This window comes from Lepus europaeus, chromosome 4, assembly GCF_033115175.1.
Source record: "Lepus europaeus isolate LE1 chromosome 4, mLepTim1.pri, whole genome shotgun sequence".
Taxonomy (NCBI): domain Eukaryota; kingdom Metazoa; phylum Chordata; class Mammalia; order Lagomorpha; family Leporidae; genus Lepus; species Lepus europaeus.
In genome coordinates this window covers 63973746-63981763 of record NC_084830.1, presented here as the reverse complement: position 1 = coordinate 63981763, position 8018 = coordinate 63973746, and positions in this window count along the sequence as shown.

Sequence of the window (8018 nt, the reverse complement as noted above, 5' to 3'; positions counted from 1 at the left end):
TGAATAGCTAGTATTTTATTGAAGATTTTTGTGTACATGTTCATCAAGGATATTGGCCTATAGTTCTGTTTTTTTTTTAAAAAAGATTTTATTTATTTATTAGAAAGTGAGAGTTACACAGAGAGAGAAGGAGAGGCAGAGAAAGAGTGAGGTCTTCCATCCACTGGTTCACCCCCAAATTGTATGCAACGGCCTCAGGTGTGCAATGCAAACCAAAGAGCCAGGAGCTTCTTTAGGGTCTCCCATGTAAGTGCAGGGGCCAAGGATTTGGGCCATTCTCTACTGCTTCCCCAGGCCATAGCAGAGAGCTGTATTGGAAGTGGAGCAGCCGGGACTTGAACTGGCACCCATATGGGATGCCTGCACTGCAGGCTGCGTCTTTACCCCCTACGCCACAGTGCTGGCCCCTATAGTTCTATTTTTTAATAAGCTGTGAACTCTGAGTTTGGGGCAGATCTGCTGCTTTTTTAAAAGATTTATTTATTTATTTATTTATTTATTTATTTGAAAGAGCTACACAGAGAGTAGAGAGGCATGGGGGGGTGTCTTCCATTCAGTGGTTCACTCCCCAGTTGGCCACAACGGCCAGAGCTGCACCGATCCAAAGCCAGGAGCTTCCTCCAGGTCTCTCACACAGGTGCAGGGACCCAAGGACTTGGGCCTTCTTGTATTACTTTCCCAGGCTATAGCAATAGCTGGAAGTGGAGCAGTCGGGTCTCGAACCGGCGCAAGTATGGGATGCCAGTGCTTCAGGCCAGGGCATTAACCTTCTGCACCACAGCGCCAGCCCCAGTTCTGTTTTTTAGTTATATCTTTTCCTAGTTTTAGAATTAAGGTGATGCTGGCCTCATAAATGGAGTTTTAGAGGATTCTCTACATTTCAATTGCTTTGAATAGTTTGAGAAGAATTGGAATTAGTTCTTGTTTAAAAGTTTGGTAGAGTTTATCACTGAAACCATCTGGCCCAATGTTTTTCTTTGTTGGATGGGTCTTTATCACTGACTCAATGACTGTCTAGGTTGTTGGTCTATTTAGGTTTTCTATGCCTTCATGACTCTGTGTACAGACATCTCTCCATTTCTTCTGGACTTTGCAATTTGTTGGCATACAGCTGTTTGTAGTAACTTCTGAAGATTCTTTTGATTTCCGTGGTATTCATTGTAACATCTCGCTTTTCACATCTGATTTTATTAATTCAGCTATCTCCCCTTTTTTTCTTGGTTAGTTGGGCCACAAGTAGGTGTATAAACTAAAAAAAAAAAAGCTCTTCTTTTCACTGATCTTTTGTATTTTGTCAGGGTAGTTTACAATTTTTATTATTCCTTCTCTAGTTATCATTATTACCTCCTACTAATTTTGGATTTGATTTGTTGTTGTTTTTCTAGGTCCATTAGATGCATTGACAGATCATTTATTTGATGTCTTTCCATTTCTTGATGTAGGTGCTAATTGAAATAAACTTTAATTACTTCTGCTGTATCCCATAAGTTTTGATACAATGTGCTGTCATCTTCATTTGCTTTAGGATTTTTTAATTTCTCTTTTAATTTCCTCTGTGACCCATTGTTCATTCTGTAGCATGTTGTTCAGTCTCCTTGTGTTTGCATGTTTTCTAGAGTTTTTTAAGTTGTTAATTTCCAGCTTCATTCCATTGTGATCAGAAAAGATGTACGGTATAATTTCAATTTTATTTTCTTTGCACTTGTTGAGACTTTCTTTATGGCCTTGTATATGATCTATCATAGAGAAAATTCCATGCACTGATGAAAAGAATGTATATTTAAAAAACAGCCATGGGATGACATGCTTGGTAGATATCAGTTAGGTCCCTGTGGTCCAGAGTGTAAATTAGTTCTATTGTTTTTCTTCTGTTTTTTATTTCTAGTTGATCTTTCCATTGATGGAAGTGGGTTGTTGAAGTCTCCCCTTATTTTTGTATTGGAGTCTATGTCTCTCTTTTGATTCATTAGCATTTGTTTTTAAGTAACTGGGTGCTCTAGCATTGGATACATACTCATTTACTATAGTCATATCTTCCTGTTTAGTTGATCCCTTAATCATAACATAATGTCACTCTGTCTATTTTAACCAATATTTTCTTAAAGTCTACTTTGTCTGATAATAGGATAGCCACTCTTGCTTTTGTTTTTTTGTTTTTTGTTTGTTTGTTTTTGTTTTTGTTTTTTGTTTGTTTGTTTTTGCTTTCCATTAACAAGGAATATCTTTTTCTAACATTTCACTTTCAATCTGTGTGTATCTTTGTGGTTAGGTGTGTAGCTTGTAGGAAACATATTGGTGGATCTTATTGTTTAATCCAATCAGCCAATCTGTTTTTTTTTTTTTAACTGTTGAGTTTAGTCTATTTACATTTAAGGTTATTATTGACAAGTGATGACATGGTCTTGTCATTTTTCCTTACTATTTCTATTGTTTATTTTGGATATCCATTGTAATATTATTACGAGGGTTTTTTGCCTTCACATTCTTCCATGATGCTGATTATCTTCCTCTGTTTCTGTGTGTCTTTGTGTATTACACACGGTATCATTTGTGAGGCTGGCTGGGTGGTGACAACTTCTTTCAATTTTTTTGTTTGTTTTGGAATATCTTTACTTCACCTTCATTTGCTGGGTGCAGTATTTTGGGCTAACATATTTTTCTTCTTTAAGAACTTGGGCTGTATGTCTCAATTCTTTCCTCCATAGTATGGTTTTTGAACAGAAATATTCTGTATACTTGATTGGAGATCCTTTAACGTTAATCAGGCACTTCTCTCTTGCACATTTTAGGATATTTTCTTTGTGTTTTTAGAAAAGATTTATTTATCTATTTGACAGGCAGAGTAACCTAGACATAGGTCTTCCATAAACTGGTTCACTCCCCAGATGGCTGCAACAGCCATCACTGGACCTATTCAAAGCCAGGAGCCCAGAGCTTCTTCCAGGTCTCCCACATGGGTGCAGGGCCTCAAGTACTTGGACCACCTTACTTTACTTTCCCATGTGCTTTAGCAGGGAGCTGGATTCAAAGCAGAGAAGCTGCAACTCAAAATGGCACTCATATGGGATGCCAACATTACAGGTGGCAGCTTTACCCACTATACCACAATGTTGACCTCGATGTTTCACATTTGAAAGTGTTGTGGTAAATATATTCTCTGATCTTGTCTTTTTGGAGTTCTGTGTACTTCCTCAGAAATTTTTCTGCTATTATTTTGCTGAATAAGTTTTCTAGATTATTTTGCTTTTCTACTCCTTCAGGAATGCCTCAGTCAAGTATATTTTGTCATTTGATGGTATCTCATAAATGCTAAACACTTCATTTGTTTTATTTCTTCTTTTTTATTTTTTTAAATTTATTTGACAGATAGTGAGAGAGAGAGAGAGAGAGAGAGAGAGAGAGAGAGAGAGAGAAAGGTCTTCCTTTCGTTGGTTCACCCCACAAATGGCTGCTATGGCAGGCTGATCCGAAGCCAGGAGCCAGGTGCTTCCTCCTGGTCTCCCATACGGGTGCAGGGGCCCAAGCACCTGGGCCATCCTCCACTGCCTTCCCGGGCCACAGCAGAGAGCTGGATTGGAAGAGGAGTAACCGGGACTAGAACCTGGCGCCGATATGGGATGCCAGGGCCACAGGCAGAGGATTAACTAAGTGAGCCATGGTGCCAGCCCCATTTCTTCTTCTTCATTTTTTTTTTTTTTTTTGGCTAACTGTGATGTTTCGAAAGCTTTGTCTTCCAGCTCAAGTATCCTTTCTTCAGCCTCACAGAGCTTCTGTTCAGGCTTTTCACTGTATTTTTTACTTTACTTATTGAATCCTTCATTTCTAATATTTCCATTTGATTATTCTTTAATATTTCTATTTCCTGGCAGAATTTCTCATCTATGTCATTCTTAGATTTCTTTAACTCATGTAATTGCTTCTCTGTGTTCTTGAGTAATCTTACAATCTTTTCAATTCCTTTTCAGGATTTCATCAATATCCTCATCTTCACAGTCCAATAGTGAAGTATTATTGTTTTCCTCTGGGGGACTAATATTGCCTTCCTTGCTCATATTTCTTATATTTCTATGATTTTTATACACTTGGAGAAATATTTGTTGATATCTCTTTTGAAGTCTTTTTCTTGAGAATGTGCCTGTATTTTTAGTGGGATGCCAGCCCCTTCATTGCATATCCAGAGCTATGTACTGGGCAGGGCCAGGGAGCTCTGGCCTGCATTTGTGGGTGTGTCAGAAGTCCAGGGAGGGTAACATCCAAAATATGTGTGGTAGCTCTCCCCTGTGGTCAGTAGGGGAGAAGGGATGATCACCCTGGCTGTCCTGATCATTGCTTCCACCCTTCTTTGTGCCAAAGTGAATCTCTCTGAGCCTGCACACCCCACTTTTTCAGGTGCATAATGCACAAAGAATCTATACTCTCTGTAGTGTGAGCTTGGAGTCCTCCCAGCCTATAGCACAGTCCAAGTGTTCTCATAGTCACAGGATGCAGGGTTCCTGCAGTCACATGCTATAGGAGATCCACTCTCTCCTGGGAGCCTCTTTGTCCCCGGAAAGAGCTGTCCTGTTCTTGAGCTGAGCACCTGGGTGTGGAGAGGGGAGGAAGGCACTGTGTCCTCCATTCACAGAGTCAAATTGGTACCCTGGCCCCAATCTATGCCTCTGCCTGGGCTTAAAATCAGTGGTAACCACAGATTTCTACCTCTGACCAAAACCTCAGAGATGCACAGGCCGCAACAGCTTCCACTGACCTTATTCTGGGATAATAGTACTTTCATTGCCAGTCACTGGGTACTTCAGTGGGGGATAGGAGTAATGTGCTCTCCTTTCACAGAATCAAGGGGACACTTGTGGGGACAGAAGTCTTTTCCCCACACAAAATCACCAGTGGGAGAGAAGCTTCTGCAGAATCCTCTCATCTTGCTCTGGGAAGATGGTCTCCCTGCCAACCACCAACCATGTCACCAGCTGTGGAAGATGCTGGTGATGTCCCACAAGCTGCTACAATACAAGTCTGTACAATCCTTGCTACTCTAAGGAATCTCTCTTCTTACTGTGAATTTCCACTGAAGCTTCTCTCCAACTATCTCCCAGGAACACAGATTCTCCAGTATTTCTGATATTTTTTCATGATCAAAATCAGTGGGTCTTTTCTCAACTCAGCTATTTTGGAATCTCTTCCACATTTAACAATTATAAATAGTTTAGTGTACTATACTGTTGGGATGCAGTAAGGGCCATGGCTTCCTCTGAAACAAGAAATGACAGACTTACACACAAGACAGATCATGAAAGCCCTTGATAAATATTTCGATTGTTTTCTAAGTCTTGAATGTAATGAAAGCCATGGAAAGCAAAAACATCCAAGACCACATAAACATTTTAGAAGAAGCACTATGACACCCATATGAGCATAAACTATGAATTCAAGACAAGGAATTTAGAAATTAGAAATTTAAAAATAGCTGCATCATTCAGTCAAGAAATGTCTTTGCTCTATGGAAGTGGAAGTAGAAATAGAGACCAGGCCATAGGAATTTGACATTAGAAAATATAATCTATAGAACTTGATGACAAATTGCAAGTGATAGGTTAAACAATTAAGAGAGGTGAAGACTGTTTCTTGGGGAAGCACCAAACAAGCATTTACTATTATAGTAAACATAAGAGGAAGAGTGGTTGTATTTATTCCTTTTGGGGGGAGGGGCGATGGTGGAAAGAAGGAAGAAAGGAGAAAATAATGAAATCTTTACTTAGTATATACTAAATTGATCTTCTGTATATAAAGATAATTGAAAATGAATTTTGATGTGAACAGGATGGGAGAGGGAGCGGGAGATGGGGTGGTTGTGGGTGTGAGGGAGTTTATGGGGGGGAAAAAGCCACTGTAATCCAAAAGCTGTACTTTGGAATTTATATTTATTAAATAAAAGTTAAAAAATCATGGAGTACAAGCTTGTAGAACCATGTTTTAAAGGATGAGGATTGAGCTTGTCTATAACTTCTCTGAAAAAAAGTATGTATTAATCTGTCCAGTACTGTGTCCTTAGTGCCTAACAGAGGGCTTGAAATACAATGTTTAATAAATTGCTATTAAGTGTGTTAACAACTAATGTGTTAGAGGTACTTTGTTTTAAATCCCAACTCAGCTACATCCAAGTGGCTAAATATGAGCAAATTATTTCTATGGGCAGAAATTTCTTCAATGAAAATCAGGATGCAGCAAATTCTAAATGAATGAATTTTTGTGAACAACAAGACATATCATGAATATGTATGTGCTTTGTTGGCTACAAAGTAATTCATAAATAAAAGAAACCACCATCACTATCATTGTGTTAGCATTATTTTTTTAAAAAAAGATTTATTTATTTGAAAGGCAGAGTTACAGAGAGGCAGAGGCAGAGGAGAGAGAGAATGAAAGAGAGAGAGAGAGAGAGTCTTGTATCCACTGGTTTGCTCTCTAAATGGCTGCAATGGCTGGAGTTGAGCCAATCCAAATCTGGGAGTCAGGAGCTTCTTCTGGGTCTCCCAAGCAGGTGCAGGGACCCAAGGACTTGGGTCACCTTCCACTAGTTTCCCAGGCCATTAGCAGAGAGCTGGATCAGGAGAGGAGCACCCAGGACTCAAATCAGTGCCCAGATGAGATGTTAGCACTGCAGGCAGCAGCTTTACCTGCTATGCCACAGCATCAGCTGTATTAGCATTCTTCAGAGAGATAAGGTCAATAGATTGATGATGATGGTGATAATGATGATGATGATTAAGAAGAGGAAGAAAAGAAGAATGGAAAGATAGACAGATTTTTAAATCTGAAGTTAGGCTAGCTTTCTTATAAATACTTTGCCTTTCTCAAATATCATCTACTCTCAGAAGTCTCTGTACACCAATGATGTACCTCCCTAGAAGATTCAATAGTAAAACCAGATTCTCATTTTATTTTTTAAATTTTTAAAATAAATTTGTATTGAAATAAAAGGATTTTCAGAATGGGCCAACCTTATGCAATTTGAAGATTTGAAGAGTACAAATACAAGGAAATGAGGGGTGGATTAATTAATATCACATAATGTGGAATTCAGGAAAACCTTATAGAATGAGGAAAGAAGGATGTAATATTATCTAAGTGGTGTAATTCAGATAGACAACTTTTATAAATATATATATTTCAAATAATATGGAATCCACATAATTTTACTTGATGGGTGTATATATAAATGCGCGTGTGTGTGTGTGTGTGTGAAGACATGGTATTTGTCTTTCTGTGTCTGGCTTATTTCACTTAACACAATGATCTCCAATTCCAACCATTTTATTACAAATGTCAGGATTTTGGTCTTTTTTATGGCTGAGTAATATTTTGTTCTCTCTCTATATATATGTTTTATATATATATGTATGTATATATATATATATATCTCACATTTTTATCCAGTCATCCTTTGATGCATATTTTGTTTGATTGCATGTATTTGTTATTGTGAATAAAAATTTAATAAATATGGGTGTGCAGGGCTCTCTTTTGTATACTGAATACATTTATTTTGGATGTAGCCCCAAAAGTGGAGTAGCTGTATCATATGGTAGATCTATTATTAGTTTTTTGAGGAATTTCCAGATTGTTTTCAGTAATGATTGTGCTAATTTGCATTCTCATTAGTATTGTATTAGGACTTCCAGAGACATAATAAAAAGAGAGAACTATATACAATATCCCTGATGAACACAGATGTAAAAATTCTCAACAAAATAGTAGCAATTCTTTCTTTTAAAGATTTATTTATTTTATTTGAAAGTCAGAGTTACACAGAGAGAGGAGACACAGAGAGAGAGAGAGAGAGGTCTTCCATCTGATGATTCACTCCCCAATTGGCCACAATGGCTGGAGCTGCGCTGATCTGAAGCTGGGAGCCAGGAGCCTCCTCTGGGTCTCCTACACGGGTGCAGGGGCCCAAGGACTTGGGCCATTGTCTACTGCCTTCCCAGGTCACAGCAGAGAGCTGGACAGGAAGTGGAGCAGCC